Source organism: Octopus bimaculoides, chromosome 5 (assembly GCF_046866305.1).
Source record: "Octopus bimaculoides isolate indiv1 chromosome 5, ASM4686630v1, whole genome shotgun sequence".
Classification (NCBI taxonomy): domain Eukaryota; kingdom Metazoa; phylum Mollusca; class Cephalopoda; order Octopoda; family Octopodidae; genus Octopus; species Octopus bimaculoides.
This window is the reverse complement of record NC_142932.1, coordinates 125854614-125865492: the sequence shown is the minus strand read 5'-3', so window position 1 is coordinate 125865492 and position 10879 is coordinate 125854614. Positions and strand designations below refer to the sequence as shown.

At 38.0% G+C, this 10879-nt stretch overlaps 1 long non-coding RNA gene across 1 annotated transcript; it reads left to right on the top strand.

Moving 5' to 3' along the window:
• Window positions 1-2787: 2787 nt before the first annotated feature.
• On the top strand, window positions 2788-10522 carry LOC149135850 (uncharacterized). Its single transcript, XR_016242041.1, has 2 exons — window positions 2788-2880; window positions 9280-10522. It is a non-coding gene; the product is annotated as an uncharacterized LOC149135850 (long non-coding RNA).
• Window positions 10523-10879: the final 357 nt, after the last annotated feature.

Below are 10879 nucleotides of genomic sequence, written 5' to 3'. Positions count from 1 at the left end.
AACCTTGTGGGCATCGGTACCATTTTCCTCTTTCTCCGTTCTTCCATTCTCCGAACTTTCCATCTTTCCGACGAAGGGCTACGCCCGAAACGTCATACACTCTCTCTTTCCTTTCCTGAGCGTCCAATAACATTATCCATATCACGTCCTCACTTTGTTGTTTTTTGTTATTGTTTTTTTGAACTTATATATATATATATATATATATATATATATATATATATATATATATATATATATATATATATATATATAAGCAATGTTAATTCTCTATATGAAGTATTAACAGTAACTGCACGATAAAGTGTAGTATATTGCCACTTAAGTGTGGCTGACCCCTAGGGGTGGATGTTACTGTTGCTTTTAGCCCCAGGAGGACATCTCCTCCAGCTGGCTTATCGACACACGACTGTGTCCTGTTTGCCAAGGGAGTTATCCCTCTCACCTCGACCAGCAGCACGAACGTATCCGGATTTCAGGGTTATTTCCCTTCGTCGGCGTTCGACAGCTGATGACCTTGGTGAGAGAGACAAATCTGGCAAACCTTATATCTTCTTTTCCAGTGACATTCTTCACTGATGTTGAAAAGGTGAAAACAAGCAATGTTAATTCTCTATATGAAGTATTAACAGTAACTGCACGATAAAGTGTAGTATATTGCCACTTAAGTGTGGCTGACCCCTAGGGGTGGATGTTACTGTTGCTTTTAGCCCCAGGAGGACATCTCCTCCAGCTGGCTTATCGACACACGACTGTGTCCTGTTTGCCAAGGGATAAGCCAGCTGGAGGAGATGTCCTCCTGGGGCTAAAAGCAACAGTAACATCCACCCCTAGGGGTCAGCCACACTTAAGTGGCAATATACTACACTTTATCGTGCAGTTACTGTTAATACTTCATATAGAGAATTAACATTGCTTGTTTTCACCTTTTCAACATCAGTGAAGAATGTCACTGGAAAAGAAGATATAAGGTTTGCCAGATTTGTCTCTCTCACCAAGGTCATCAGCTGTCGAACGCCGACGAAGGGAAATAACCCTGAAATCCGGATACGTTCGTGCTGCTGGTCGAGGTGAGAGGGATAACTCCCTTGGCAAACAGGACACAGTCGTGTGTCGATAAGCCAGCTGGAGGAGATGTCCTCCTGGGGCTAAAAGCAACAGTAACATCCACCCCTAGGGGTCAGCCACACTTAAGTGGCAATATACTACACTTTATATATATATATATATATATATATATATATATAAATTTCTCTATCTGTCTATCGCTTCTTTAAATTATATCCGTCTTTGATATAGCTTCAAGTATCGAAGTCCTATATTTGGATGATGTTTGAGTTCTTTGTTCTTTTGTAGAGATTCCTTCGAATCCGCCTACTCGTTTATGCTCTGATTTCATAGTTACAACGTTTGCACCAGTTTTAGCAAACATTTGTTATGGAATCAACGTGGGAACCTTTACGTATTCTCTCAGTTTGATAGAAATAACAGGCAAATCTCCATCATATCTGCTGTTGTCGTCTTGGAAAAGAAGACGGACTTCACGATTGTCTGCTTGATCAAGGCTGCCCCTGACCTGACAACACAGATATCCCTGACCACAATAGTTACAAGCAGCATCATGAATCAGCGAATTTACTGCTATTCGTCACTCGAACTGCTGGAAATGGCTGCCAAATCTCCCTAAAATTATACGATTTATTGCCTCAAATAAAGACACGCATAGTTTTAAAACAGACTGGATGGTCACGGTTGCAACGCTTTTGATCAGAAGTCTACTTTATCAGGGCTGATCTAAGCTTGAATTACATTGACAAGAAGAAAAATACTATTATAAACTAGTCTCTGATGGGAAACTAGTAGGACGTAGTGTAGCGGTAGCTAGGTAGTTGAATGATCTCTCTTGTAAGAAAGATTATAGTGTAATCTCCCTTTCGAAGTTTCTCGAAGCATCTGTGTCATGAGAGGTGATTCTTAATTATTTAAGAAGTTTAGCGTTTCTCTTAGAAGATTCTAGAATGTCTAGCGTTCCATTGATAAAAACAGCTTGCTAACCCTGCTCTTCGCTTCTTAGTCGATTAGACTTAGAGCCATTCACGTCATCGCTATGTCCGTCTATTTCTCTACGCCACATGACTGAAAACCACCACTTAGCTGTTATTTTTATATTTCCTATCTCTGAACTTTCTAGCATAGATTACTTCATTCAGCTAGATTCTACATTGTGATTATGTATCATCATCGACCAGTAAATAAAATATATATTCTACGTAGTAAATATATAATTCTTGAATTTATTCTTCATCCCTATATGAACTCTTGTAATAATATACATGCAGCCACATCAACACCTTGTACTGACTATATATAACCACTACAGTAGTTTATGTACTGGAAATAGCAACCAAATGTTCATGAAATTCCACCTCAACAACCACCTTAAAAGGTTCGATCGTCACTGGATTATGTAGGCCTAAATACGGAATGTCCGATAGAAAGACAGGACATCCTTCTCTGAGTTACCATTGATCAAAGGTTTCTTCAGTCAATGAAGAGGCATTAAAATATTTTACAACTAATAATGTATAATAAAAATATTCAAATACAAACTTGTTACCAGTTCAAAACCGCTTGAGGCATATTCGAACCCGTAAGGAGATCATTCATTGCATTTTGTTACGAGAAAATTTGAACTGGTAGCAAGTTTGTATTTATACACATCACTGCTTAGCGCTGTCACCCAGTAAAAATATTTAAATTCCGAAGAAGAAATGCTAATACGATTCTTTTATTTCTTTGCAGCAATATTTTCTCCAGACAACTCGCGGGGGCGAAGTAGAAACAAATTACTTATTTGATAACTATTAATCTCATTTTGAGGTATGGAAAATTTTTATTACAATATTTACATCAACATTGTTCCAGTTGGTTTAATTTCCGATCGTTGCCAAGTGTATCACATGGCAAGGTTAAAAATGGGAGAATCTATAAACGAAATTTCTGTTTTTGAAAGAGAATTTGTAATAATCCTTTCTGTTATAAGCACAAGGCCTAAAATTTCGAGGGAGGGGACTAATCAATTACCTCGACCCCAGTGTTTCACTGGTACTTATTTCATCGACTCCAAAAGGATGAAAGGCTAAATCGATCTCGGCGGAATTTGAACTCAGAACGTAGCGGCAGATGAAATACCACTAAGCGTTTCGCTCGGCGTGATAGCAATTCTTTTCTACAACTTGGCACAAGGCCCGAAATTTTGGGAGAGGGGAGGCAGTCGATTATATCGACCCCAGTACGCAACTGGTACTTAATTTATCGACCCCGAAAGGATGAAAGGCAAAGTCGACCTCGGCGAAATTTGAACTCAGAACGTAAAGACAGACGAAATAGCACTAAGCATTTCGCCCGGCGTGCTAACGATTCTGCCAACTCGCCGAGAATTAGTAATAATCGCAAGTAGATCGATGGAGTGGATTTTGGACGAGAGTGTTGATACATTTTTTACCTTGTGTCAGTGATTAGACTGCGGCCAAGTTGGAGCACCGCCTTGAAGAACTTCAGTTGAATGAATCCAACCCAGCACTTATTTTTCTAAAAGCCTGGTTCTCATTTTATCGCTACTTTTGTCGAACTGCCAAGTTACGTGAATGTAAACATACCAAAAACTGTTGTCAAACGGTGGTGGGGGACAAACACACACACATACACATATATGTGTGTGTGGGGTATATATATATAAGTATGTGTGTGTGCATACATACATGTATATATATATATATATACATATATATATATATATATATATATATGTATATGTATATATATGGGTAGAGAGAGAGAGAGAGAAATAAAAGGCTTCTTTTAGTTTCCGTCTACCAAATCCACTTGCAAGTCGCTGGTCGGCCCGAGGTAATAGTAGTAGACACTTGCCCAAGGTGCCACGTAGTGGGACTGAACCCGGAACCATGTCGCTGTGAAGCAAGCTTTTTGCCACACAGCCACGCCTATCAACATTTTTTTTTCTAATTCCCTTCAACGGAGCATCCCCTACTTGGTGTCTCGACCTACAACAAATAGCAGCTAAATCTCTTTCAAATCACATCCTACTTCACACTACGCCTGTCCTTTAAAAAATAAATTCGCTAACGTGTTCTTTGGTTCCCTGTAAAAGGAGATGGTCATGGCGGGAAAGTCTTTTATTCTAGTTCTGCTCGAGCACGGTTGAATGGCGACTCTGCAACGACAACAACATCGATTAAGTAAGATACACTAAATTCTCGCCGGCACCATTCACTTAGCTATGAATATAAGCGTAATCTTTTTAAATTCTCTGAGATTATTATTTCCCAGTGTAAACTGTAGCGAGTATTGTATAGTAAAATGCAGCGCTCGATTAACCATTAAGCAAAATATACACACGCTTCGCGTATCAAGGGAGTGGGGGCGCTACGGGAATGGTAAATGGTTTACGGCACAAAATAAATCATTTAAAACTTACTCATATACTACACGAAGTTGTTTATAAGATCGGAAATATATTTTCGAAGTGTTCATGGTATCATTGTCAGGATCTGATCAAAGACTTTACAATTAGTTGGAGAAAACTTTCTAAATAAAATGGAAGTATTCAAAAATAAACATTATTTTCCATCTTACTATTAGTTTTGTTTCGTTTTGGAAAATAATTATTTATTTTATAAATTCAAATTACGATAAACGTAAACAAACAAACGAAGTTTGCTTTTAGAAGCGTTGAGATGTCTTAGAAAGTTACAGAAGTGATTTTAAATTCTCAAACGCAGGATAATGCTAATAATATAACCTGAACAGGATAAGCTACCCCTATTTTGAAGAAAAAAAAGTGTAGTTTTATAGTTTATTATTTTTTATATTTTGAACTAAATATATATATATATATATATATTTGTTAAGTGCTCAGTGCCTTTATGGATCTAAATCTGGCCCTGATAAAATGTGTTTCTTGAACTTTCAGAATTGAAAAAATGTTTTTTTCTATTTGCATGGTGAAAAATAAGAAACAGAAAAAAAACCATCCTAATGTATCTTTTATTATATTTCTATATTATATTTATATCTAAATTGGTATGCTCATTCTAAGTTACACGGGAAAGAAGTTGTGAACTTAGAAAAAAGGCTTTTGTCTTTAGTTTTATTTCACATCTAAATATATAGTGTAGTAATATATTTATGAAATACTTTCTGTTGGTATTTTATAACAATATATTGGAGCCTTTTAGCTCTCCGAACAACGAAATATATTGATTTATTATATAGATAGCTTCCGATTTATAAAAACGAAAATGATCGTCTGATATTTTTAATATTCTCAACGGTATTGAAACGACTTCAACATCGAATTGAAAACAGGAATCAACTTTGAAGTTGACGCACTCGTCTAAAATAGAATATTAAAATGAAGTGCAATAGTGTCGAATGACATAAACATGAACAGGGTTATATGCGGTTGATGGCGCAATAGTTATAACGATCGTTACGTTTCATGTCTCTTAATATCACAACAAATTCCCGCCCGGATCGTGTTTGATTTTTATCCTCCTGCGGTTGATGAAATAAGGAATGGTCAACTGAGAGAATCGACAGAACTACCCATACACACTTGCAAAGTATGTGTGCATAGGTACAGATGCGTCTGTGTAATAAGAAGTATGCTTCCCAACCACATGGTTCCGGGTTCAGTCTCAATTCGTCGCATCTTGCGCATGTGTTGTCTACTATAGCCTCGAGCAGACCAAAGCCTTGTGAATGGATTTAGTAAATGGAAACTGAAAGAAGCCCGTTACGGTTGAGAAATTCACTTTGTCACCACGGGTTCCTGGGTTCGATTTCCCAGCGTAGTGTCTTGGTCGAATATATTTTTAGTTTTCTTTTTTCACTGTAGCCTTGGGTCAACCCATTCTTTCTCAGTCAACCTGAACTAACGGATATTGTTTGGATTATCCATCGAATGGATTATCCTTGTACTTCAAATGGTTAGTACACGTTTCTTCGGAATACACAACCATATTACATACTAACTCAATGAGTAGGTAATTCAGTTGATCGAACAACTGAATATTCATGGTCGAAATTGACGAAGATCCCTTCATTTTTTTACTTTACTATGCTGAGAGAGCAAATCCCGCCAATATCGATGAGGTGGGTCATGTTGTGGATCAACGTTATTTGTTGATGTTAGGAATGAAGTTTAATAAAACGGCGGATGATAAAATCAGTTGAGAATTTGGGAATGGTCTGCAGCATTAAATGGTCTCTGCCTCTTCTGACCTCAGCCTCGCCCTCATCACATCTACCATTTATTTGTCAACAGTCGATGAAATAGATTCCCGTAAAATACTGGCGTGTATTTACTTGATCTTACCCACCGACTCTCAAATACATAACCTTTCTTCTATAGGGACAGGGCCTGAAATTTGAGGAAGATATAAATCAATTACATCGACCCCACTATCCAACTGGTACTTATTGTCTCGACCCTGCAAGTATGAAAGGCAAAGTCGACCTCGGTACGATTTGAACTCAGAACGTAAAGATGGAAGAGATACTTGTAAGCATTTTGCTTAGACTCTGCCAACTCGCCGCCGTGGCTCTGAAATACCTATCCTTGAACCGATGATCATTAGTTAACCAAAACATCTCGTGCATGTTTGTGCATTGAACAGCAGTATTTGTTCAATATGGTCTTCAGTGTTTTCCTAGTCTGCGTTCATCGATTTCAAATCGTCGCGAAACATTCGACGCCATTTGGACTGGTATCGTCTGCGTTTTGTTTTGGAGGATTTTTTTTTCTTTCCTTCTGGTGATATTCATCTTAATGTTGTTTTTGAAAACCAATCATCTGCCTGCCTATCTCACATATTCTTCTTACTCTTCTTACTTGGTATTCTAAGTTCAATTATATCCTAGAACAACTTTTTCTTTTCTCTACATTAATGTAATCGATGATATCGATTAGATTTTTTTCCCAAAATATATGGTCTAGTCAATAGCCAATTTCAATCGTTTTTTCAGAGCTCACATTTTGATAACTACGATAGGAACACTTCTGTTATTTAGGCTGAACAAGGCGGCGAGCTGGCAGAATTGCTCTGAGTTTAAATTCTGCTGAGGTCGACTTTGCCTTTCATCCTTTCGGTGACCTCTGGGGTCAATGTAATCGAATTAGCCCCTCCCCTGAAATTGCTGGTTTGTGCCCAAATTCGAAACTCATATTAAAGAGACTTAAGAAGGCGAGCAAGCAGAATCGTTAGCACGCCGGACAAAATGCTTAGCAGCATTTCGTCCGTCTTTACGTTCTAGTTTCAAATTCTGTCATGGTCGACTCTGCCTCTCATCCTTTTGGGATCGATAAAAGGAATACCAGTTACACATTGGGGTGGACGTAATCGACTTACTCCCCAATGCTAAATTGCTGTCCTAGTGCCAAAATATTAAACTAATGTTTCGATTAAATAGTGGTGGTAGAAGCTTCCGTACATGTTCGAAGTTCCAGTGAGCTGCAAAGAGATACAGTTTATAAAAATTTCTCATAGATTTGGCATTGGATTCATTTGAACGCTCGTGCCTTTCCCAAGAGTAATATTACCCGCTTAGGAAATTGAAATAGTACCATGTCGGAATATAACATGAGCCCCGGGATTGATTTTGCAAGTGTGTGTGATACTGATCATTAAATTCTCCTGGGGAAATAAACACAACTTTCTCACATCGGTACAAGTTCAGATATTTTATCCGAAGAGTAAAGAACCGGAGTATGTCGAATATTTTCTAAGAAAATGAAAAGTAAGTCGACGCTGCCAGGATTTGAACCATGAAAGTAAATACATGTAATACAAGTAACTTAATACCGGAAGCTGATTATTCGCTATTCTATTGATTCTGCTATCCACCGTCGTCAAACTAAATATATAGTGGAATATCGTTGGCCGTCCAAAAATAAATTCAAAATGTAAAACAATAGTAGGCTGAAGTCGTTTGTATATGAAGCTATGGAAATATGCGCGCGCTCGCCTGTGTGAACGCTTGTATATTTTGCTATGCATTGAGAGGCGATTTGTTTTTGGGTTTTTTTTTATTTTCTGTCGCTTTATTTTTCAAAATTACTTTTTAACGTTGTAAGCAAAATCAAACAATATATGCGACATAGTAAAATATTATAAAGTATATGTCTGTGTTTATTCGTATCCTCACATAATAGCATTTTGGGGAACTATATTTTATAGATTTCTTTATTCTCTATCGGTTGCAGAATTATCCAGTTCGTGTTGGTTAAACACACTCAGCTAAAACTGCTCTTATCTCCTGTTACTGCAATTATTTCCGCTGCTGATATTTCTTTTCATAAAACATTAGAAAGACAGACACCAACAAAACATTTCTTTTTATATAGGAAAAATTTCACGTCTGCCTACATCGCCACAGACTTTGCGGTTTCGCAAATGCAGCTTCTTCTTTAGTAATCCTCGTGACTTCGTTTATATAACCTTCGCTTTGATAGTCTTCTTCAAGTACAGAAAAATCATGATGATTAACTGAATCAATCGCTAAGACATGGAAATTGTTGACACAAACTACCACCAATCAATTTATCTTTTTGAAAGTCATTCCGAAGCCATTTAACAGCGAGACACAGTGACTAGGAATGGAGTAGACGTTTTTATTATCTTAACTGATCTAAACAAAAGCGATAGACTAGCAAAATTAGCAAAGTTTGCAGCAGTTAATGTAGTCTCTGTACGCTTTGTGTTCTAATCTTGCCAGAATCAACTTGACCGTTCTTACGAAATAGATGAAAAGTTTTAAATTTGGCTTTATACATAAAAATCCCACCCCCTTTTTTAACTGTACAAAATAGCATGTAATAAGTTCGAGGCAAATTGAATACATATTCCACCGGTTTCAATATTCATCGTCAAGTAAAAGGCGACGAGCTGGCAAAATCAATACCGCGCTGCACGTTTAACGACATTTCTTCGGTTTTACGTTCTGGGTTCAAAATCCGCCGAAGTCCACTTTGCCTTTCATCACTTCGAGGTCGATAAAATAAGTCCCTGTTAAATTCTGGGGTCGAGGTAATCGACTTAACTCCCTCCCCACCCTCGAAATTGCTGGCCTTGTGCGAAAATTCGAAACAAATATTTATTGGCAACTCTTTCATTTCATATGCATTTGTGACATTTTCTCGCTCTTTTAACTTTGGCGACATGTTTCTTAAAGAAAGAATCTTCTTTTCTGTCGCAGCTGTTTTGCAGTTGCTGCTGTTGAAATCAGTTCCACGCAGTTACAGAACTTGTTGAAATCCCGCTCAAAGCTAGACGTGTCGTCTGCCATTACTTCAAATCCCTTCATCTTAAAGCTGACAGCTCGATGCACTGGACTTTTGTCATACAAGCTGGTGAGTCGTCTGTTCGTTTTATTCATAGCATCTAACACCATAACCATGGCTATCCTCCTCCTCCTCATCATCATCATCATCATCATCCTCATCCTCATCAACAGCAACAGCAGCAGAAGCAGCATCATCTTTATCGTCATCAATAACAACAGCAACAATACGAGGACAACAAAATATTCTCGACTGCAGAACCATTACTACCAACAACAACAACAGCTACAACAATTTCAACCCGATTACAAATGGCCAAACCCCAGGCAAGGGTACCTTTATGTGGCTGCTCGGATTGCTAGAAATAGCAGCTTACTCTATCAAACGAAAAGGACAGAGCTTTAAAAAAAAGTAAGGGCACACAGTGTTGTATGTCATCCTAATGGTCGAGATACGCGCTTTCCACAGAAAAGGCGGGAATGTCAAGACTGGAATGTCTTTGATTATATAACTGCTTGATATGAGTTGACCTGGAGGTAAGCAACAACAGCAGCAACAACACACTATGTCACATCTACTTTTTACGGTTAAGTCGTTGCAAAGCTTCTGATATCATTGATACTACAATCACCACTGGAACTACTACAGCCAACACCACCACCACAACAACACTACCACCGTCACCCACCAACACCACCACCAATAACAACAACAGCAGTTATTATTATTATTATTATTGTTAATATTATTGTTGTTGTTATTGTTGTTGTTGTTGTTATTATTCACTGAGTGAAGTAACTGAAACGCTGCTTGCTATAGAAAGTCAACAACATTTGAAACGTCGATGTACTAAACAGAATGACCTCCCAAACTAAGATTGACCTGATCTCTTTCCTATTCCATCTGTTATGACATTTTCTGTCATGGTTACAAGAGGAGTGAAGCGCTCTTTTTCTTCTTCTTCTTTGTTTTTGCTTCGTCCATCTCATTCGTGTCCATAGTAACAACCATAATTCCACTACACAGAGGGGAAGAACGAAAATAAAAAGTGAAGGAAGGAGTACGAAATATTCTGCAAGCGATCTCCTTTGATCGTTCTTCTAATCAATACTTTGATTCAACTCGTGTGATTGGCTAAAATAAAAACCTCTCAGACAAGTTCAACTGAGTCACCTCTTCTTTCCACCCATTTTTATTCTCTTCTTTCCTTCTCTCTCTCTCTCTTTCATCCTTACTTACCTTTATTTTTTTTATTCTTTATCTTTTTATATCTCACTCGTTTCTTTCATTACACTGCGACCATACTGGGGCACCACCTCCAAAAATTTTTAGTCGAACGGATCAACCCCAGTAATTAGGTTTTTTCTCTTTTTTTTTTTTGCTGTTGTTACAGGCTGGTACTTATTCCATTGGTCTTTTGCAGGGGACGTTACCACGCCAACACCGGTTGTCGATCGGTAGTGCAGGACACACACACACACACATACACACACACGACGGTCTTCTTTCAGTTTT